General features: G+C 40.5%; 1 long non-coding RNA gene across 3 annotated transcripts; it reads left to right on the top strand.

The window, feature by feature from the left end:
* The first annotated feature begins 1,547 nt into the window (after window positions 1–1,547).
* Window positions 1,548–24,199, top strand: LOC135241067 (uncharacterized). 3 transcript variants are annotated; one of them, XR_010325875.1, is made up of 3 exons: window positions 1,548–1,825; window positions 2,116–2,214; window positions 22,648–24,199. It is a non-coding gene; the product is annotated as an uncharacterized LOC135241067 (long non-coding RNA). The 3 variants fall into 3 exon arrangements; XR_010325876.1 differs by lacking the exon at window positions 22,648–24,199 and adding an exon at window positions 10,348–10,747; XR_010325874.1 differs by lacking the exon at window positions 22,648–24,199 and adding an exon at window positions 2,317–3,308 and having other exon boundaries at window positions 1,549–1,825.
* The last annotated feature ends 238 nt before the right edge of the window (window positions 24,200–24,437 follow it).

Below are 24,437 nucleotides of genomic sequence, written 5' to 3'. Positions count from 1 at the left end.
ATACAACAGAACGGCGTGTATGAGTCATATAGTCAGAGCTGGCTGATGGAATAAACCAGGCTCAGATCCACAGTATCTCTGCCATGTGCAGATTGCGCTTGGAAACCTGAATATTTCTTTCTGAGAAGTCGGGTATCTTTCCCCATGTGCTTCATACCTTAATCAGCATTTTATAATATCTACCCTGTATCAAAATGCAATAAGCTTGCTGCTATCTCCACAGAAATCTCAATTCAGGGCCGATTAGCCAGAGTCAATGTTTTCGCTTGCTACTAAGTGTTTGAAGTCATTATCAGTCTATGAAGTCTGGAAGCCATTATCTCTCTATGCTGTGTGTAGACTAAAGCACTCCATCTATCTCTCTTTCCTAATCGCTGTAATTCCAGTGTTATGGTGTAAACAATTATAGCTCACTTAGCTACTGTATTACCAGTTATTGGCCATGTTTGACTAAAATTAGGGTTTTCAAACTTGGTCATGGGGACCCATTGCGTATGCTTGTTTTTGAAACAGCCAATCCCCTTAATCAATTTGCTGGGGAATCAGTGGAGAACACGCATGGGGTAGTTAGTGAGTGTGGGGTGTGTAGTAACAGAGTGTTGGGTAGTTACAGTGCAGTAGTTAGAGTGTGCAGCAGTTAAAGTGCAGTAGTTAGAGTGTGGGGCAGTTACAGGGCAGTAGTTAGAGTGTGTGGTAGTTTTTTGCATGTCAGGGTTAGGTAAATTCCTGCCATTGCCCTTGACCAAGGCCCGGGTCTCAGAACTGGAGTTGGTCCCCAGGTGCTGCACTGTGGCTGCCTACTGCTCCCAAGCAGCCAGGATGGGTTAAATGTGGAAGACAAATGGGGTTCAATAAAGTACATCTCTATCTGTCTAGAGAGAGAGAGAGTGAAGGAGAGAGGATGAGAGAGAACACTGGAACACTGTCTTCCCTGCTGTCATCTGTACGTAAGGACACACACAATGGCTCACCATGGCTCAGGTGTCTGTGCGTCTGTCCAAGCGACTAGCCGCAACTCTTTGTCCACTCACCTCAGACCTGCAGACAAATTAGCATCCGCAACCAGCTCTCTCCTTTGACTCTCTCTCTGTTCTGCTCCCTGTACCTCTGCAACGATGGTCTAGATGGGCTCCCCAGCCTGAACTGTGGATTTCCACATTGAGAATAAATTATTTTTTAAACAGAGATCTCTTCTTGTTCTGCCTCAGTTTGCCTCTCAAAGGGGGGAATAAACAGAAACATCCTGCTGTAGCCAGACAGGAAGGTTTGCAGAAACGAGAGAAGCAGGGGAGGTGATAATCTTTTGCTTTGCATGTTGCATCTGTTCTGCGGTTCAGAGCCCAGGTTTTGTGTTTTTTATGGCTGCCTTTTCCTCTTCAGGACTGCAAGATGTTGTCTTGGTATGTTGCACCTGCAAGTTTTTTTCCAATTGATCCATTGTTTTTGTGTGCGTGTTTTTTCACTTCAAAGTGGGAGCCGTGGGTATATACAAATTAACGCGATGACGTCACGGAAATATGCAAATAAACCTAGACGTCATCTAACGACAGTGTTGGCTACTCTACTTCCTCTGAGTAATTTTGCGGCTATCTGGGCCTGAAAATCAACCTATAGCTGGTACTCTCTACACTACCCTTACTGTCTGTTCGTTTCAAATGGCCTTTCATTTTGGGAGGGCAGCTTCAGTTTCCCGGCAGTTATATTTTCAACCGATCTTCTTCTTTGTTGTTATAAAGTGTTACGGAGGCGCGAGGCCAATCCGTCACTTCTAAACACTGTGTGCGGTAGATGGACTGAGGCAGTAAACTACAAGCTGATCGACACGGTTAGTCAAAGATATTCTTTATTATTTTGAATATACATTGTCTAGGAATAATTCATAAGCCAGAAGGCAATATTGGAACTCGTTTATTGTTTATTCAGTTATTCGTACGCTAGTTTGTAGAAAGCTAGCTTGTCCAACAGGTGCAACTGAAGCGCCTAATCAGTTGGGAAATACTTAGATCCTGCTAGGTCCTGCTAGGTGGCGGAGTAAATTTTAAAGCGACTCATTAGTCGCTTTAAAATGTAAATGAGGCAAAAGACGTTCATATTGTTTTTACGATGCTCATCTAGATGCATTTGCAGAGAAGATCATGATATAAGGACGCATTCCTACGACCGGCCTGGCCAGTACAGAAAACACCCCTTGAAGAGAGATCGTCAACTCATGGGGTAGGTATTTAATTGAAAAACAAACAAAAATAATAATTACATTGCATTGTTATGAACTTAATTTCGTTTTTGGAAATGAGTGTAAAGGCAGTATTTTTACAGAGCATAATGGCCAATTTAGCGAGATTTTGTCATTCCTAAAGACCAACATGCCAAGGAAGATTAGGTCCCATCAAGACACACTTAACAGCTTACTCATTAAGCTCGCGCACAGAAATGCACGTACATGCTCCAATAGTGACTGGTTTAATAATACAAGGGGCTGGCATATAACTGGCAGACCAATGTCTGCTATGGAATCTATATTTATGTTGTATGATTATGTATTGACGATGAGTGTTTTTTTTAATGTATTGGCACTGTTCATTGCCTAAACCTATGTTTGCCACTTGTCTAAATTATTGTGGATAACAGCATCTGCCAAGTGTAAATGTGGATTCTACTTCTTATTTTCCAATTAGTTCTTTTTTTAACAGCACATGATAATTTTATGTTTACACTTATTGTATTTTTTCCACATTCTGTATTTGACTGGGCTGTTGTATAAAACCTATGATCAAGGAATAGTTGTCACATGTTATGAGTGTAATCAAAGTTCAGGTTGCATACTGCCCTCTCAGAAATGCTTGACTCCCTCCAAAACTGAAAATTGAAGCATTTTATGTGGGTAACAAGTTACAACTAGTCTTAGGCCTCTATTTTAACATACAGCATTTTAACCATTCTTGATCAGATCAACTTACACAAATTCAGATCAGCAGTTCATACATAATGGCTAGAGCTGGATTTTTATATATAGCTGGTTGGCTTTCAGTGAAGATGGAACATTATGGAATTAATTGGGAACCTGATTAAACATTTCCTCTTTAGTTATACAACTGCAAATCCACTGTCAGCATGTCTCATTTAGAAGATTTCGAATGTTGCAGCATGCTGTCCAAAATGGTCCTGGTATTTTTAAAAACATATTTAATGATATGTAGAAGTACATGCTATGTGCACGTATGTGAACATTTACCATGTTATCACAGTTCTGCACAGATGTCAAAATTTTGTTCCCCCCTCCTTCATTAAAAAAAATAATAAATATAAAACGGTGACAGGGTGGAAATTTTGTTTTGAAAAGTTTTCAGTCCTGGAATTTGAGGGAAAAGTGCTGAAATTGAATAAATTAAAAATACCCCAAGGATCCTTAAGGTTCTGTATATCATCAAACAGCTGCCCATTTCGGATTCATGACGGTAGGTATGTGAAGTCAGCAAAATATGTTTATAACCCGGGGTTATGTTTGACTTGGACAGTGCAGTTTCTCGTTCTTTGATCTGGAATATGAATGGCTTCTCTCTGAAAGACATGTCTGAATAAATCATTTCACATTTTGTTGTCAATGTCTGGAGATGAGATGAGATCTTACAACAAGCCTAACCTTCAGTTACTTGCTCTTTTTTATTATTATTTTTTTTTAGAAGCTTCAGTACACACACGCTGGAACTCTCTACTGTTCTCCCAGTAACATTTGTAGTTCCTTCATCAAGATGATAATTATATTTGCAAAGCTGATTCCTTAATCTTGGTGTAATTACACGGCTTATATTTTACATATTGCCTATTCTTACTGCTTGTTATTTGCTGACATAATGCAGTACCTTTCAGGTTTTAAACCTATTGTATATATTTTTGACTATATGTTCTGTAACCCAACCTCCTTATCGACCTGCCCCCCAAGAACTAAGGTTCCCCACAAAGCAATAGTGAGAAATCAAATCTCGGCCTTCTCTTGGATACAGAGTTGTTTTGCAGTGTGCTGCTGGTGTTCAGCATGCTTATCTTATATTGGTTACTATGGCCACACGGCATTCCAGAATTCAACCCAAAGCACCGGGGAATCGTTTGGTTTACAAGGTCCCTGGGAGTAATATTACTGCTGTATTAGGCTGAAAATCAAAATCTACTGGTTCTGTCACTAGTCATTACAGTTTATATAGCTGGGTACACTGGTTAAGACACATGCAGTAGTATAATACTGGTGGATCATATCTCCATGTTATAGCTGCTATACAGCTGCTGTTTTTATGGCAATGCTATTTCAGTCACAGACACAGATCGAACGGCATTGAACTCAGCATGTATGAAAAATATTTAAACATTTAAAACCAAAACATGGCCATAATCGGGTTTTATTTTAAATTTTTTAATTCATGCAAATTCTGTCAGCAGAAATTATTGAACCATTCAAAAAAACAAAACAAAAGCAACAACTGCAGTGATACTGCAGAAGTGATGATGCATCTTTCAGCAGGAACTCCTCTGAAATAATTTAAACAAGCAAACCGCGGTGCGCTCATTTACCCATAATGCCCTTGCTCAGAGAGGCTTCTAGGCCTTGGTAAATGGACTGCATTTATATAGCGCTTTTATCCAAAGCGCTTTACAATTGATGCCTCACATTCGCCAGAGCAGTTAGGGGTTAGGGGTTAGGTGTCTTGCTCAAGGACAGTTCGACATGCCCAGGGCAGGGTTTGAACCGGCAACCCTCCGACTGCCAGACAATCGGTCTTACCTCGCCCAATATGTCGGCCTTGCTGCTGCAATCCTCTAAACTACTGCATCCTGAACTGGACTAGCTGCTTTAAAAGCTTCCCTGAGATTTATAAGGATTTTCTGTGTAGGCGCCTATTTTCCACCTTTTTATCCCTCCTCCATCTGAACCGGCCGGTTGACTTTGAATGGCGGACATTTTGAAACCGGTGTGGACTCTTGTAATAAAGACTTTCTTATTGTACCATGTTTCCGTTTTTCATTTCTCACAGCACAAGATGTTCCTCTGCATTCAAAATCTTTTTTTTGCTTTCAAATAAACAAAAAATACATAGCTAGTGTATATTATGTTGACTGCCATCTTATTCATTACATTACATTACATTACAGGCATTTAGCAGACGCTCTTATCCAGAGCGACGTACAACAAGTGCATAGGTTTCAAGATGTAGAGGCGCAAAAGAAACACTAGAGTGAAGTAAGGATCGTAGTGCCAGAAGTGACCACATCGATCAGGACTCCAACCCTGTAGAGTAAGCTTGTTCAGCAGCAAGAATCCTACCAAGTACAAAGTACAAACTAGCACTGGAATCACACCTAATCATACAAAAACAATCCTACCAGATACACTAACATAATCAAATTATCCTAGCTAGGTACAATGAGCTGAACTATAGGCTAGGGAGGGGTGGGGAGAGGTGCAGCCTGAAGAGATGAGTCTTCAGTCTGCGTTTGAAAGTGGTGAGATTCTCTGCTGTTCTGACCATCACGGGGAGGTCATTCCACCAGCGAGGGGCCAGGACAGACAGCAGACGGGAGCGGGAAGTGCAGACGCGAAGAGGGGGAGGTGCCAAGCGTCCAGAGGTGTTATTCAGTTATAATGCTCCAATAATACATTGATAACACAATGATACATTTGATAACATCTAAATATCTTACTTATGGGGGTTTAAAATGGGTAGTGGAAATTGTCATCAGTACTGGGTAATAAGAGTCTCAAAGAAAAACTGAAAAATGTTTAATCTCAGTTTGACTGATAGTAAAGAAGATTACTGCCTCTGGTTTAACAGCTCTAGTATGAACAGCGCCCCCTACCTGTGAGGAGGACCTGGTACAGCCAGCCCTCCTTTAGGCCCACAGCACTGTGGGGTACAGTGGCCAATACTAAATACAGATATCTTGTGTAATATGGCATATTCTGAGGAATAAATAATCGTGTAACATAATTAATATTGATATGGTTTTCTCTTTGCCCTTAGTTTTGAAAAACACACACACAAGCAAGTGTTCATTTTTATCAGTATAAACACAATTCACAAGGACCTGATTCAATCACACTGGAATCTTTACTTAATTATTATAATAATATTTTTTCATTAATTAAATTCAACCACCTGTATCCAACACACAATGTTGTGTAAGATGTTATATCCTGTTTAAATCTGGTATGGTATTCAACCCTAAGGAGGTAGTACCATGCATAAGGATTGGTACAGGCCGTGATTATTATTATATTTTGTCTGTGACTGTCTACCTCTGTCATTAAGCAGGCCTGGTCATGAAAGCCCATAAGTTTTGCTTGTTCAGACTCATTAGATCTCAGTGTAGAGCTCGATGCCGCTCTCATTAAAGTATCTGTTCTCCTGTAATTAAGATGTCCATATTATAGACTGCCTTGTATCGCTCCCTCCAGTTGCATGCCTGTGTTCTGCAGCTCCGGGCGAGTCCCTTGCGTGTGACTGCACTCGTCCTTATTTCATACACAAAACGAGCGGCGTTATGCGCTTCGACATCACCGCGGGGAGAAATATCATCGCTTCAAATCGGCTGTGTGTTACATTTGGCGTTCGGAAATTTCCATTTGCGAAAAAAATGTAATTAGGTTTGAATTTTATCTTTTGTAATGGTTAATTTTAGTCCGGTTGTCGAACCGTGGGTCTGTTTTTCTCCCTTCGTAGGTCGTTAATCTTGTGTTATCAGATGTACATTACCATTCCAAAGGCTGGTCATCATCTATCAAAATCATTAGTTAAAACAAGTGTCTTACACACTGTGTTATGGTTACCATTTATATGAGCAGTGGACCAAATTCATAAGTTTATGTCCTTCACATCCCGAGAATGTGGAAGTGAAGTTTGTGTAGTATCGTCTTGGTAATAATGTTGTACTGCAGTGTAGACCCCTGAATGTTCCAGGCTTGCAGTGCACATAAATCAGTCTGAATTTGTGTTGAAACAGAAACTTGTGTGGGACAAAATAATATACTTTACCTCCCATTCATACCTTTTTGTATATTATTATGTAAAATAGAAGTAGTCCGACAGGCCTTTATATTTGAAATACAGTAAAAAATCACATGGGTATTCATTTAATAAAAACTATTCTGTTGAATAGTCTGTTCAGTATTGCTTTAAGGACATTAGCTAATGGAATTTTTTTTCTTTGTAAAATATGGAATGATGGGTCCTATTTGTTAGCCTCGTCCCGCCACTTTATTACGCTGAGTGTAATCAGCATGTGATATATGAAAAAATCAACAATTTGCCCGACATAATTATGGTTCAATTAATATTGTTTCACAACAATGACAAGCTGCACTATTCACATAATTTTATACTGTCAAGGACAATGCTGGGGAATTGCCAATGTATTCATTAAGGGCTGCATTAATACCAGCTCAGTGACATCTTGTGTTTCACAGATGACTGTGAGCCTCTTCAGAGAAATTACACTTTTTCATTAACAAGTCTGTAGCTGGTATTATTAATACTTAATGGATTTCCATACAACATGCAAAAAAAATGTTTTTATCATATCTCTCCGTGCCAGGCTTTGGAAGCTGTGCAAGCACTTTTTTTCTTGAAAAAGAATTCTTGACAGCTTGTTTAGAAATCTTAGTTTTTTTCCCTTTTTCAGATATCACAAATGCCAGTGCTTGTATCATTTTACAGGGATCATGTGGCGGCAGAATGTTATGTGTGTTTAAACCTGGACTGATTTAATTTTTGAATGTACACAGAAATGTAACCATGTTTTGTTTTTGTCCTTTTTGTCCATTGGCCAGTTTCATTGTTTTGCCGTGCCTGTGAGAGCTTTTAATGAAGAAATGAAGACCCAGGTTATGCTGTCTGAGGTATTTACACTCTAACCCGGAAGTACTAGGTTTTGGGATCCGGCGGCCACAGATTTAACTCCCCTGCTGAGGAAGATTAATATTGAAAAATTATTATGCTTATGAGGACAAAAGAGGAGAGAACTTGACAAAACGTGTGAGATCGAACCTGCTTTCCTTCTGAGTGGGCATTGGTTGAGCACAAATTAATCACATCACAGATGACTTAGATCAACTTTGAAGAAGACCGAAACAAAAAACCCATAAAATGATTGCAAACGCTGCCGAGAATGACAAGTATTATCAACAAAAATTAATCAGGCGCATCTTCTTGTGAACTCAATTAATAATCTGCAACAACAGGGTCTTTTTTTTTTTTTCTTGGGATGAAAATTAATTAGTGGAGGGAAGGTCATCTGAAGATGCTGACATCAGTCATCAGCCTGCCATCGCAGTTCTAATTATTTGTCTTCTAGGCTTGGGTGATCAAAAATTATTGCAATACCTGAGCAACATTTAGAAAAAAAGTCTTTGTTTAAAGCTCTTTTAATTAGACCTGGTGTTTGATTAATGCCCTGTGTGCAGTTCAGGAACATCCTTATCAGGGCTCAGACGGGGAAGTTTTTTGGGGTATTGTAGTGTGAAAGACATCTCATTGACGCCGACCAACTGTTTAGCATCCAGCTCCGTCACTTCTGCTGCAATTAAGGAGCTGTTTACCGAGAGAACACCTACTGAGGTAAATAAAGATGTTGTCAACGGCGACAAACCGCCCATTATCAATACGAGACAGCGTGCCAGCAATGTTCAACACTAAAACACGTGTGTGTGTCCTCAGGTTCTTCAGAAAATAAATGCCTTTTTTAAAATTAAAAATATAAAATTAGAACATTCTGAAATTAAGCCTCTTCTATGGCCAGGCTGCAGAGAATTTACTAAGGAGAGGGTGCTTCTCTTTTTTCCCCCATAATTCAGTGCCAGGAAACTCGCAGATTGTTGCAATAGAATATTAGAGCGTTACACACCATTATCACCCACAAGTCTTTGGCCTAATATAACTGCCCTGTGGGGTCATGAGCAGACTTGGCAAGATTATAATTATACGGGAAAACAGGTATTCCTAGGCCCAACTACCTGACTGAAAGAAGTGCCTATATTAGACAGCAATATTTGACGGGCAACCAAATGCCTTGTGGCTCAAATTATGTTTTGTATAAATAATGTGCACTCAAAGAATTATGATTATTTTGGGCTCGTAAGGTTAAGTGTCTCTTCTGGTTTGGTGCAGTTGGCTTGATTTCAGGTATTGAGTTAAAGGTTTATTTGGACTGTGGGGGGGAGGGGGGGGGGTGTCGTTCGTGGTGACGATGGTTTCCGTTCCAGCTGGTGGTGCTTCCCTAGGTGATAGTGAAAGGTATGTACCTCAGATCCACTGACTCCATCCAGGTGGATCCTGTTAAAGGCAGCCATTTTGTAGCTTCCTTTAATGCTGCCTCAGCAGATGATTTATAGCCCCCGCGGGACAGCGATTGCGCACAGAGATTTTATTTGGGTTTATCATCAATGTTTTGTATCATGTGGACAGAGGCAGTAAAGTTATATGATGCGGGAGCATATTAGCTAGCTTTCCAAACGAAGCGAGATCATTACAATTGAACAAATGGGGCAGTGTCTCCGTGCTGCCCTGACAGACAGCAGCGTTTCCAGATCCTGTCTGTTCTGACCGCACGGCAGCTGGGTGTGGTGGTATAATTCTGACTTGCCCGTCTTGCTGTTTCTAGTCGTTAAGGCGATTGCTGTTACTCTGAGCTGTGCTCTTAATCCAGAGCTGTCCTCTTCTTCCGTGAGATGAGACACTTGGATTCTGTAGGGCTTGATTACCATAAATGTCACAGTGTACCATTAATTTACACAGGCAGTAGAATACTGGAAGGTAATGGTCTTGCAAACCCAACAGTGCATGGTACATCATAAAATGTCTTTTTAATTGTTTTATGAGTGTCATAGTAAAATGTCTGTTTTGCACATATTTAGGTGTAATAAATAGATGTTATTAAAGCACTGCTGTGTAGCAGTGAACGAGGTTATTTGGTCAGGTGGACTGAAATCAGAGATGTATCATAGTGTGGCATAGTGTAGGTACACTAGGAATGTGTTTAACGTGTGAGACTGGAGGAATATCCAGAATTCTGTAATGAGATTACAAGGCCCGCAAAACACAGCAAGCCATCATTCTCAAATGATCCATGATACTACACAAAACTAGGCTGAACTACAGCTGATGTTATTACTCTCTTTCTCTATTTGCCAGATGCCACATTGACAACTTTACATACTTACATACATTAATGCAGCTGGACATTTGCAGTACTGATGTGCCTTGCTCAAGGGAGTGCACAGCCTGAGATTTGAACTGGCAGCCTCCAAAAGTGAAGTAGTTTAACCACTATGTGTATAGCCATGGTCCTGCCTCTTACTTACAGGTATGGCTTCAGCCTGGTGTCGGACCTGGTCTGGGGGCATTTTGGTAGTAATGGGACACCTGTGGAACCTGATCAGTATGCAGTTCTCCAGGGTTTTCCCTCCCTAGTCTCATCTATGGCACAGAATATCAGCACGGGCACCGCAAAACAGAAAAGTGGGCCAATAATGGGATTTGTTAATGAGTAGTGTGTTTGGAGTTGCAGTGTCATCACAGATAAATGACCACAGAAATCTGCAACATTTACAAGGTAAATGTAAACTTTAATGCAAATGTCCTCACCAATTACATTTCATTGAGAGTTAATTTAAGAACAAATGTTGATTGAATCCTGGCCTACTTTATGTTAGACCACTGCGTGCCTTGCGTTGCATTCTCACAATTAAAGGCAAAAATTCTCATTCTTTGCATCATCACAGTTATTGGAGTATTTGCTTTCATTTGCGAATACACCGTATTTTAATCTTGTGCTCTGCTGAGAATGTTCACCTGTTAAACATGAGCGTCTCCTAATGAAACACATCAGAATTCTGTTGTTTTACAGACCTGATCATGTGAATTCTATTATTGCGATTGTGCATTCCTACCTAGACATCCAATTATCATACAGCTGTTCTTTCATTTAGTGCATTAATTGATTGAATTAAAAATCCAATTATATTACAAATAATGTATGTAGTCTATGATTGCCTCTACCTACACACAAAATTTGCATTAATCCCCTTGCGTTCAGTTTATGATAATGAAATATTTGTTAAATTGGAACTTTGTATTTCCATGGATGTAATAATTAATTTTTCAGCTCATTGTTGCTCTGGTAATATGTAAATACTAATAAGTTGATCATAGAACTTAAACGGTGTATAAATTGTGGTTGTAGTAATGAACCGGCTGTATTCCTGTGGATATTACTAATTGATTTTGTTTTCATATATTAAATCCTCCTTTTCCTAACAAAGCAGTTAATATGTTTTGAAACATCATAACAGAATCTGTTGCAGCACACTAGTGTTATGAGGACCTAAAACCCTGCTTTAACCTTGTGTTCCTAATTGTTTATTTGAAAGCAGCAGATGTTGTTGGTAATTGACAAAGGACTAAATTGAGGTGGAGAATGTTTTATACATAAAATAGTTTAACGGTAGAAAGCGTTTTGAAACGAAAATGTACTTAATACTCGCTGCTGAGTTTATAAAAAGAAATTTAAGACCAGATTAAATCTCACCACAATGGAGACTTTTCCTTAACATTGAATAAACAAAATAAATAATGTTTCATTTGTCCTTATCAAAAAAAGGAAAAGAAAAGTAAAAAAAAAAAAAAAGTAATTTTCAAGAGAAAATGTTCTTGCTTGAGATGCTTACAGTAGTTCAAGTAGCCTTCAGAGAGCTGTAGTGGTTAGATTTAGTCTGGCATGTTCTCTTCGCTATTACTTTAATCCAGTCCTTTGAGTGACAGGACAGTGAGTGACGGGGCAGTGTCCTCTGTCAAAGAACTGCACCAGCAGAGGGAGCTTAGAGGGTGCCTCAGTAGACATGTCCATAGTACTTTGTCTGGATCCTTTTGATAATCCATCCATCCATCCATTTTCTAACCGCTTAGTCCAAGTCAGGGTCGCGATGGCAATAGGGCAAGCAGAGCAGCCCAGACGTCCATCTCCTGAGCTACTTCCTCCAGCTCAGCTATGTCCTGGGTCTGCCTCTGGTCTGCCCGTCGGATGTGCCTGGTGCACCTCCAGAGGGAGGCGCCCAGGGGGCATCCTTATCAGATGCCTGAGCCACCTCAGCTGGCTCCTCTCAATGTGGAGGAGCAGCGGCTCTACTGTGAGGCCTGTCCTGGATGACTGAGCTCCTCACCCTATCAAGGAGGGTAAGCCCTGCCACCCTACGGAGAAACCCCATTTTGGCTGCTTGTATTCGCGATCTCACTCTTTCAGTCACTACCCATAGCTCGTGACCATAGGGCTACTTTGGATAACTGATATTTAATTGTGGTAAACGGCAAGAACGACTGATACAAATGTGTAAATATATCGATTGAGACGGCAAATATTTAATTTCCCAAGTTAGTTTGAAGTTGGTCTTTCCAGTAATTCGAGGAACAGCAGCACACACTCCTCATCCCCTTAAACTTTGACCAATTACAGTCGAAGGCCAAAAAATGAAACAGCGCTGTGATTACGTTTGTTAATTGTGAAATACCACGTGTGTTTTATTTGTCGTCTGAGTGAACAGTGTTTGATGTGAATCCAAAGATCTCCCACTGGGTGCGTTTCCATTAAATCTGAGAAGCTGTTCCCAAATGAACACAAATTTGGATGCTCATGGTTTAATATGACATTATTAAATATACATTTCCAGAACAGCCAGATTTAATATCCAAAAGGGTGGTCAGGCACATTGGAACCATAATCTTACCTAATTTTCAACCACCGCTTACCTCAATTTCTGATGTGGTAATATTTTCAGGTCTTTACGCAAGCTTAATTTACACCACGGTATATTTAACCTCCCTTTTCAATACAAAGCGTCTCCATGACGCCTTGCTTTCTGTTTTTTATTTTTTAAAAGGCACAAAGGAACTGCATTTTAAGTTGTCCGTTTGCTGCAAAAAAGTCCCCTGCCCTGGGAAGTAGCAGTGGCACCTTCTGCTAAACTCAGAAAGTTTTGTGGCGGTGTCAGCGATGGAATGTCTTCCCGTAACTGCATCAATTCACATTACCTGCAAATTAACAAAGTAGCACTCTCAACCTCACAGTACGTTTGATCCAAATAGACTTTAAATGCCACTTCTGTTCCTATTAACCTACAGATCGGCGTGGCAGATATTTTCATGAGGCTGCCCGGGCAAACAGGGTGCTAATGGGCTGGTGGTGACAGCACTATTCACGATGATTTATGATTCTGTGTTTAACTTGATTACTCCACTGCTGACTCTGAATACTATTTCAATTAGCGCACTGAAGGTCACATCGCAAATATCCCTCTATAATCTATTCCTATTAACACTAATGCACCGAGCATCCATATCTTTTCACCCTTGTTGATTCAAATCATCCTTGCTCCTAACCGCGAGCTTGTTTACCAGTTTACCAGTTTGGACGTATCCGAGATGGTAATGCTCGGTCTTTGGAGGGTTGTCAGCGGCTGCAGTTTGACTCCTTCCTTTCAGGGACATCTCAATAGCTTTATTTGTGCTTTATTCTGTGTACCATAGCTTTCGTCCCATTATTTCTTTTACAGGTTCAGAGATATTTATCCGAATGGAAACAGGTCCTGAAATAAACACGGACAAATATGTTTCCATGGTATATAAATAAAAAATCAAAACATCAAACTAATCATATTGAATGTTGTTATTTCACCACATGGGACAAAAGCTTTCAGTAAATTCATTTAGAGGCTTGAATCCATACCATACCCCTTTTAGTGGTCTTCAGTTTGGTAGGGGAGTAAGAACCCCCCCCCCCACGCGCGCACACACCCACACGCCCACCCCTCTTTGGCTCATCTACTTGATGATAGCCAATAAGAATCTGCTTCCATTTGGTGGAAAATGACAAAAAACATTACAATGCAATCTGTTTTTTTGTCTGTTCAGGTACCACCTGATGGGCTAAACAGTGATGGACCCTCTTTAGTCCGATGTGCTGATTGAAGTACCAGGTTTATTTAAACTGATGCAGTGTATCAGATTTTAGTTTAGAAAAGTAAAAAAAAAAGAAAAAAAAAAAAAGGCATCCAGTGTTATACCAAGATTTAAATATCGGCACATCTGTAATCAGATACCTGAGCTGGCATTCTAGTGTATATGACATTTGGTTAATTTGTGTGATATTAAAACGGAAAACATTAATTCATAACGAAGTAAGGGAGGGGGGGGATACTTTATTTATTGTGTGTTGTGACCATTGCTCGACTTCACTGACGTGTTCCTGCATGCTGCAGAGTTTTCAGACCGGATTAATCAGTTATTTTAAATGATTCTCTGATGTGGTGCTCCAGGTTAGGGTGTAATGTACGGGCTTTTAATGCAGCGGTACGAAACCCCAGTGGTGATAAATCAGAGTAAACGGGGGGCGCTGGGCGGCGGCTGGAGCCTGCGGGCTGGACCGATGCCACACTTTCAGGGAGCAGTGGCGCGGAGTGCTAGCGCTTGTGATGTCATATTAGCGCCCTGACGGGATGATGTCACGTACGCAGTGCAGTCTAAAGGAAGTCATTATTTGAATAATTAAGAAAATTTAGGAGACTTCTGAACATTGCCTGTGTGGGGGCTGTATTTGCCGAATGCGATCCGAGTACACTGGACATGCTGTTATGTATCATAGCTATACTACAGTGAAGCATCATGCTAAATATCATATTCTATGGCAATAATGCAAACAGAATTTCTTTGTCTGTTTTTTTCTTTAACCCTCCCCTATAACAATATCTATAACATGGTTATTTTGGTTAGTTAGCTATTGATGAACATTGCTGTGATCTACTATGTGTGCGTTAAGAAGCCTTAAACTACTGTTTAGTTAAAATTAGTATATATCCTTTGGTGTAATAGCAGTCATGATGTGTGTACATAATTATTGCCTGTTTTGTAATATGCATAGGTCCATATATGAGACTGACAGACACAGACACGTGTGTGTGGGTGTGTTTGTGTGATATATGGACCTTTGTCCAAAAATGAACAGCATTTCTGCACATTGCACACACATCATGACGATGTTCATTACAAATGATATGACACCAATGGATATATTATAATTCTGACTAAAAAGTAGTTTAAGGCTCAACTGTTTAAAAAATTATTGCCACCCATATATGTGGGCTATGATATAATAATATTGTTCATTCAGTTTTCTTGAATGTTTTTGATTGGCCCAGATATTGTGTGTGCGTGTGTGCATATGTGTTTGTTTTTAAGTATTTACAATGTGTGCAATGTGTGGGAACTGAATGTATACATTAGTATTTAAATGATGAAAGCAATATGCTGAAACCTAAAAACTAAAAATATTTAGTGGATGCTATTGGGATTTGTATTTAACATAAAACGTGAATGTGCCATCATGTGTAATTCGCAATATATTCCAGCGGCGTAGGCAATTAGATAACTGGCATACGATATTAGCCATGCAAATTCATACAATGGCCACTGCCATGTCCAGGTATCGATTCCGACCGTCAGCGTCTTCTTGTGTCAAGTGTGCAGCCGTCCTGCCAGCGGCGACGCGATCAGCTTAGCACAGCACTACGGAACGCGGCCAAACTGCGCAGTTCAGCAGATTTGAATAACAACAACCGGCATCTGCATTTCAGCGGCCGTGGCGACGCACTCGCGACCGGCACACGCGTTCGCTGCCTACCCTATGAATCTCCGGTACCGCCTCCGTGTTCCGGCGCTTCGTCCCTTGTTTTATGCGGGTTACATGCGTAACCCCTGTTGGTGCGGCGCTGTGTGGAGATTGTTCCATTTTGATGTGGCTTAGTGGCGGATAAGGCGCGAGTGACAGAATTATTAAAGGCAAAGCCATTAACTACAGATATGAACGTTCGGGTTTTTTTTCTAGTCGGAGGAGTAGGCCACTGCTTTATTGATCTCCAGACAGGTGCATTATGGGAAAGGGAGACGTATCTGAAGAACAATAGAGAAGGACACGTATGCTAAGTATTACAAATGAAATAAAATGTAATAAAAAAATTTAAAAAATCATTTATACAATCTGAAAGGGAAAATTAATCAAAAAATTCAGGGTAGGCATTTTTGAAAAGCAAATTAAATTAACATCAGGGGCCGATATTTGTTAATCTGACCTAACTGGAAAATTGATTTATTCGGCTACGTTTACACTTATTGGTTATAAGCAGGCCTTCTGTGCCTCCATGCTTAAATCACACTCTTGTATTTCTGAGACTAACAATGGTGTTCTCCACTTTTATACTGATTGTGATGTCAGGATCGTGATGTAACAAATGTGATGCAATGATTGTAGTTGATGTAATGATGATTTTAATTTAACCATGCAGTCTGTCATACGGGTTGCAGCGTAAAAAGCCATCATTGGGGTAACAGATGAAGGGACTTTTGACAATATTAGTCAACGTGAATATCTGACTGTTCATACATAAAAATTGATTGAATAAATAAATGGCCACTAGAGTATAGGAGGTAGCCTCTATAATGCATCCAACAGTATTATGACAGAAATGTTATTTCACATTCATGAATGGGAGATTGCACATCTACACACATTATTATCATTGAACTTATACTTGGTGCCACTATTGGCACAGAAACCACAAACTCCACTGCAGTATAGGGTGGAATCAGAGAGACAATACTACACCTGTCAGAATGGCCTACTGAAATTACCTCATACTTTACCTCTAGACAACATTGATGCACCTGCCAAAAATGGCATGGATTAAAAGAACACAACTGTGAACAGTTTTCTGAGAATTGAGCACATGTCAACAAAACTGACCACGAAATGCAACCACGGTGGCAGTTTGACCTTTGGATGATGAATAAATGAATTGTGATATTTGTTTCATACATTTTTTGTTGTTGCAAATTTTAAGAGAACTAAAAATGGAGGTGGGAAGACGTTGGCGACCATTCAGAGGAGTGGTCAGTGTCCTCACTGGTCAGAAATGCACGCCGTCCCTTTAAGCCCTGCCACCCAATGGCGTTTCTTGTGTTCTTCTGTACCTCATTTGCATATCAGAGGGCATTTCTGCACTTCAACAGTTCATTCATCAAGGTCAGCATTAACTTCTCTGCTGACCTGCTCAAGCTGTGTGGCTTTATTGCAGGAGGGAGGAGAGAAACATATCTATTTGAATATGTTAATATGCAGGTTAAATATATGGTTTGAATGTGTTAATAAGTAGGTTAAATACATTAATTTTAATGTTAATATATAGGTTAAATATATGGGTGAAAGTAGTTCGGGCATATAAACCAATGTAGGTTCATGGTACATGTCTGACAAAATTAAAACGTGTTTGAAAGTTCATTTCAACATGACTGGTGTGCACGGGTGTGGTCAAATAAGGAACTTTGTGGTGTTATCATAACAATAAAATTCCTCACTCTTAGTGTACAGGTTAGTGTACAAGCCATCTGAGAGAGATCAAGTCCCACCAAAAGGCACATCTCTTACAGAAAGAATTTGTAATCGCATAACCCTCACTTTGAGTTTCCTTGCCTTAGGCCTGTGTGATATCAGCCTGTATGATACCAGACTGTGATCAGCCTGTGAGATCAGCTTAGCCTGTGTGATATCAGCTGTCTGTTTTAAAACTGAAAATTCTGTGAACAAATGGAAGTGATTGTAGTAGTTTGCACACATTTGTGTGATTTTGACTTTTTTGTCAGTGTAAAAGCTGTCATAAAATTGGTGGTTTGTGCAAATTGGTTTGAATAAAGCGTATTCATATGAACAGAAACACAGATTTAGTTTTTTTTGGTTGATATTATGGTCTAATGATGTCACAGTTTGTGGAAGATGTATTGTTTTTTTAGCCTGGGGTAATGTAAGTGCTGTCCAGAAACAGCTAAAGTTAATGTTATTATAAAATAAAAAACGAATAGGCCTTTGATTGTGTTAACACTTTGCCTCTATGTTTACGAGGCAGATTTGAACCTAACTGCTCTGTTCTGGAAGTGAAATTGTGTGCCTGAGCTGTCCTCCATTGGCTAGCATTGATGCAGCACTTAACCATACTGGGCCTTTTAAAGCAATTGGGTCTGTATTCTTCATCCTTAAAAAGTGTCTTACGTTTGACTTCTCATTCAGTCACGCTGTTAAACATAAGAGAACAAAGTGCGGGTTACAAAGAAAAGATCTTTCTTTGAATTAAACCAGCGTCTGCAGCACATAAAGGGAACCAGTGTTTTTTTAATGAATTCAGAAAATCATTATGCATTAGATTATACAATCTGCAAGGAATTGCATAATCAATACCTGTCTTAAGATAATACAGGCTGAAAGATGGACTGAGCAGCTTAAGAGAGAATCAAGTCCACATAAAGCTTTTGTGGATAGATACCATTTTCTTTTTTTTTCTTTTTTTTTGCGCGTGGTAAAAAGTGCTGACATTGAGACATTGGATATAGCAGGAGAGTACTGAGAGATAGGTGAGCCAGTTTGGTTTAGTGACATCAATTTTCAGGATGATTTAACTCTATGCTCCTCTGGTAAGGGAGAAAAATTTCAATACCCCAATTTACCTCCTTTTGACAGACACGCAGCTCCCGGAACAATGTTTCCAAGGCTACCGGCAAATGGCGAGTGTCGGCGTCCGGAGAGCCATCCCCATTGGTTTGATTTATACGGCTCTGATCCAATAAAAATGGCAATTAAATCAAGCCAGCCACTTTACAGGTGGAGAGTGGGCTGATTGAGTTGTCGAAGGCCTGACTGGGGACCAGAGTGATTATTCTGAGAGAGAGAGAGAGAGAGAGAGAGAGGATGGGGGTCCGGTCTCTTAACCAACAAGGACGCCATACATCTCCCGCTGTTTTTCTGCACTTCCGCCGTCCGCCAAGTGTATCCAAAATAACCGCCGAAACCGCCGGCTTGCCTTCCCGCCGGCGAAGGTTATTTGTCGACTGAAGGACGTTTCTTGTCAAGATATGATGAATACCGCGCGCGGAAAGAGAGAGAGAGAGAGAGAGAGAGAGAGAGAGTGAGGGGCGTCAGGACGGGAATTAGCCGGAGGGCTCGCTGATCTGTGAATAACCTGAAGAAGACGGCCACGCGATTACCGCCGAGCTTTTAGGGACGATCCGTCAAGACCAGCCCGCAGATCCGCGCGGATGAGTCATCCCGCTGGATTCCCGAAAACGGGGGGAACGGGGTGTGCCGGCGCCCCGAGGCCGGAGGCGTCGGTCTGGGAGCGGCGTTAGAGCCGCGCACCGCCGCCCTCCTCGCAGGCCTCGCTCGGTCACCACAAGATGGAGGCCGCACCCTCTGACTCTGCTTAAAATTAAATCCCTTCATATTTGCCTGAAACAATTTTGTGTTGTTTGTCATGTTAATGTATTTGTAACAAAATATTAACAAGACCAGGTTAAAACCTAGTATATGGCCGGACCTAACACACGTGATCCGGCCGACCAATGGTGTAACTTCACCACTCACTCAGTCAGTCAGTCAGTCACTCACAGACATTCGTGTTTGTGGGGCTGACCCTGCTGTTGCGGTCCGGCCAAAAATAGAGAGGAGCCCTACCTGGATACACAGTAAAATGTCCAGTGTTAATTCAACTCTTACAGAGTAGCCTACATAGATGAGTTTGGTAGGGACCCTGTGTACTCTGTAAAATTAACACTGAACATTGTACTGAGTACATTTTGAAAATACAAACAGAAAATGGTAGAAGGTATTCTTTGGGCATTGGGGCTATAATGAGTTGGTGAACTGGTGAATTGGTAATGCAGGCCCCCCTTGCAAAAGATATTTAAATCTCAACGGGGTTTTCCTGGTTAAATAAAGGTTAAATAAAATTTTTTTAAAAACTAGAACATAGAAAACAGAGGTAGTCATCTATAAAAAATATACATAATAAAATACCTTTGTTCCATGACAGTTTCCAATGAACAAATTTGTAAAATAATTCACAGTTTAATTGTTTATTGGAACTTGTCATGGAATAAAAGCATTTTAGTATGTCATTTTCATAGAATAATGCCCAGGCTTCCTTCAGTCTAGTTTACATGCTGTAACAGAAGTTGAAAATTGCATTGCTAAGGAGCGATTATCACTGCAGTTATAAAAGAAAATAATAAAAAAAAACCACTCCCAAGAACCCAGAGTGGGTTAAAAAAAAACCCTACGCTGTTAGTATTCACACAGGCATAATTGAATAAAGGAAAAGATAAGATAACCCAGGGGATACAGAAATATTGGTTAAACCACTTTGAAATACAAACTAAATAGCGAGTTAAGTATTTATCTTAATAATGCGTTGTGTTGGAAGACAGAAGGAATTTAGAACGAGGAAGCCAGGGGACCCAGTGGTGCAATTCAGCACAAAGTGTGTGAATTGCAGTGTGCGTTTTAGTCATTTTATTTAATGTTCTCTGTTGTGCATTCGAGCTTGAGTATAATTCTCGGAATGTAGATGGATTCGGCTTTTAGCAGCTCGGTCATCTGCTGAAGAATAAGACCACCAGTGTGTCGGAGATGTTTATTTTCCTTTTTGCCGGAGGGCGTCTGCTTATGCGCTTCTGGGAGAAGATGTCTGAGTCTGCGGCCGTCCCTCATGCGACAGAGCAGGACTGTAAACGGAGAGCAGGGGCCGCTGAGGGACTGGCCCGAAACCGTGCGGTACCTTCCGGAGAAACTCGGACGGGAGCAGCGGCTCGACTCTGAGGGTTGTGTTGCTCCCACCTCGCGAGAGAGGGGGTCACGTGTGTGTGTAGGACAGGTTAGCGCCAGTCAGCCAATGGCGTGGCTTACGATGTCTGTCACTCAACTTGTTCGGCTGTGTCCACAAGTTCTTCCCTTATCTCGCCAGGCGACCCAGATTTGGGCTTTTAGTGCAAGACTCCGTGACACATGAAACCCGGGAATGCGGGTGGTTTTCCGCACGTCTCTGGGAATTTTTTTTTAAATGCTCTGTTTTCATGCTTTGGTTATTTATTTATTATTTATTGATCGCTAGTGGTTGTAGAAGTTTGTGTATTTGTGCACGAATAGATGCATGAAAGTGTTTTGGTTTATTTCAATGTTCTAAACATAAGACATTTTAGGTTCTGGAAACATTTTGAGTTAGATAAGAGTACTGAAGTCAGACATGAAGTGAAAACAAAAAAAAGAGACAAAAAATGTATTTGCTTTTCTCAATAATTTTTCATTTCAGAAAGCCGAATTTGGCAGAAAATCCCACTCTGTTGAGAGGCCCTAAGGGATTCTAATGCAGTAGAGAACTGGTGCCTGAGGTTAATCACAGCCCTGTGTTTTGTCTGTGTGCAGTGTTTAAAATCCCCGTGACATCAGAGCATGGCTGCAGGGGTTGGCACTATCTTCAGCGTGCTGAGGTTTTAATTGTTCTTAGATCAAGGCGCAGGTAACATACACCTGCTCATGTTCTCTAAAACATTACTTGCCAGTTATTTACCGTGTAATTAAGATTTAACAAGTATGTGTGTGAGGATTCACACTTTCTAAAGAGTTATTGCTCATCAGTCTTTCGTTTTCTTAATGGTTTTATGAAAGAAAAGTTTTTTTTGTCCAGTGTGAAGTGTGGGAAAAGGTCCACATGAACAGCAGTTGAGCGAGAGGTACGGAGGCCACAGGTAAACTGTCCGCTGGGGGATCTCGCTGGAATCTCGGCTAACCACAGCACGATGTTTCACGTTTTCCGTGCTTGAGGAAGTACATCTCCAGGAAGTTTACTGGATTAAAGCCACAGCAGCTGTTTAAGTGCTCGCTTTGTTTCTGATAAGCGAAATGAAATCACTTCTTCTGTTATTGTAACATTAGGCTGACTTGTTTCATTTGGCGGGCCGGAAAAAAAGCGGGAACAGGAAAACAGGGCTGATAGGAACAGCCTGTGTCCAGTGCAGGACCTTGGGGCTCAAATCCAACTCACGAAAGAACAATCGAATCTGAACAGCCATTGTGATGGCAACAAAAACCATCTCTTAAATATTACGGCAGAGCACTGGATGTTTGGCCGTGGTTGGACACTCGGAAATACGATGCAACAAAATCTAATTTGAGCCATTTTTGTCATTGGCTGTATTATTGAAAAATCTTTAGGTGTTATATTTTGTCCTTCAACATGTGTTTGCAGACTGTTTTAGAAATTCAAATTTAGCTGTACTGGATAAATACAATGCAAAAACAAATACAAAAAATCGTACTGCATTTGGAGTTTATTTTTATTTATTTGTATTGCTTCACAGAACAACTGGTGCCCTGTGAATAATTGGATATACTGCATTACTTCTGAATCTTATGCATTGTATTTGCAGCCATGCATGCATGAGGCTGTGAATGCGTTTGTATGGGGAACGAGACTGCGAGGGGACCTATTCCAGTGTCCTTGAGTTTGATTAAACACACAGAATGGTGATGTGTGCCCTTTACTTTCGGTTGCAGTGAATGCAGTTTGCTATGAGCTCTAAAGTCGTTTTTTTTCAATTCTAAAAATTAAAAGAAGAGCCGAGTTCAGGGATTGGACGAGGTAGCTGGCCAATCACCCGTGAAACAGGAAATGACCATTCATTGATTTCTTTATTTTTTTTCCTCCCAAAAAGATCAATTTGTTCTTCCTTTTGTTTCCAGACTACAGTGCAGTAAAGCCGCTTGTAGCAGGATGTGTCGGTGCACGCTGAAATAAAGCCGCTTCAGATCGATGTGTGGGGGAAGAGGAGCCGAAACAGAGATCGCTTCCGCGCTGTTCAGAACTCTCAAACGAAATCCTTCTCTGCTGTTCTGCAAATTAAACACAACAGATCAGATTTGGAATGCATTTTGTAAAACAACACAGAAAAACCATAAATTGTTAACACTAGATGGAAAGTTGAAGGGGGGAAAAAGCAGCACACTGTGCATCTCAATTTCAGACAGTGGAAAACATGAAGCACATGAAATAAAATACGAGGCCTTGTGTGTGTGTTGTGTAGTTTGATGTCAAACAATTTGAGCCTATCTAAACCTTGTGTATTGTGTGTGTGTGTGTTTTTGTGTGAGTGTGTGTGTGTGTAGGTGTGTTTGTACGTGTGTGTGTGTGTGTGTGAGTGTGTTTGTGTGTGTGTTTGTGCATGTGTGTGTGTGTGTGAGTGTGTTTGTGCGTGTGTGTGTGTGTTTGTGTGTGTGTGTGTTTGCACGTGTGTGTGTGTGTGTTTGCTTGTGCTGTAACAAGGGAAAGGATGTGTCCGGATCACTTTCATATTGGTGGCCTGTTTAAAATTCATTGATGTGTCCGTCAACCCCACCCCCCCCACCCCCCCCCAATCAATATCTTCTGGAAATTTTGAGTTGTGCATCTCTTTCACAAGCTTGGTTTAAAACATCAGCACAAAGTATTATTCATTTTATTGCCCGCTGTAAATGAAAATTAATGATGCTGACATCCACAATTAACAATGAAAAATGCAGATTCTTATAATTACTTTAGCAATAACATTGTTCCCGGGCCCAAGCTCAAGGTGCTCTCCATATTCTCTCACACATTCAGTAAAACACAAAAAGACAGCTTCATTACATTTTATTTGCTACAGGAAACAAAAAAAGGCAAAGAAAATCCTCTGGTCTTTTGGGAATCTCTCTCCATGCATAATTAAGCAAATTTGATTGGAATTAAGCATGACTTCTTTGGTTGAGTTTTAATGAATGCAAATCAGGCATCTACATCCCTAAGATTAATTTCAGCCAATTAAAAAACAAAGCTTATTGGAAAGTGTAAAAGTGTTCAAAGAAGAGTGGCGAAGCATTTTCCCCCCCTCCCTCCCTCCCTCCCTCCCTCGCTCTCTCTCTCTCCTCATCTCATCTTCATAACTCGCACTCAGGAGAATTTTCCCCGCTCAACTTTGATCATTAGCATGAAGTTCCAAGCGAGCATCGTGAATTCAAATGTAGTGTAAAAACACGGCCCCCTCTTGAAGCACTTGGCCATTACCCTGTAACACGGCACGATAAAAGCTACTGTGAAATCCGGAGTCATTTCGTTTGTGTTCTTATTGCTTCTGTTTTTTTTTTTCTCCAGTCAGAAATGTAACAGAAAATGCTTTAATGTCTGGGCTTTCTTTTAAAATGTCAGGTACTGATAAAGTACTGTATTGTGATTTTCCAAGCATAAAAATGAAAACACTTTTCGGATTACTGCTCCCTACAAATGATTATTACATATTTTTTTGAAATATACAACCACAAAAAAAAAAAAAAAAAATTATGTTACTATGAGGCTAACTTTCAAAATCGGTATTATTCTGTAAGTGGGTCTGACCACTTGGTAATATGGTTTCAAAGCATGCTGCCACTGCTTTTGCCAAAACAAACCTTTCTACATCTCATTTAAACAGTTAGCCACTGACCAGATAAACACGAGACTGAACTACCAGGTATAGCTGGAG

This window comes from Anguilla rostrata, chromosome 15 (assembly GCF_018555375.3).
Source record: "Anguilla rostrata isolate EN2019 chromosome 15, ASM1855537v3, whole genome shotgun sequence".
Taxonomy (NCBI): domain Eukaryota; kingdom Metazoa; phylum Chordata; class Actinopteri; order Anguilliformes; family Anguillidae; genus Anguilla; species Anguilla rostrata.
This window is presented reverse-complemented; position numbering and strand designations above follow the sequence as displayed.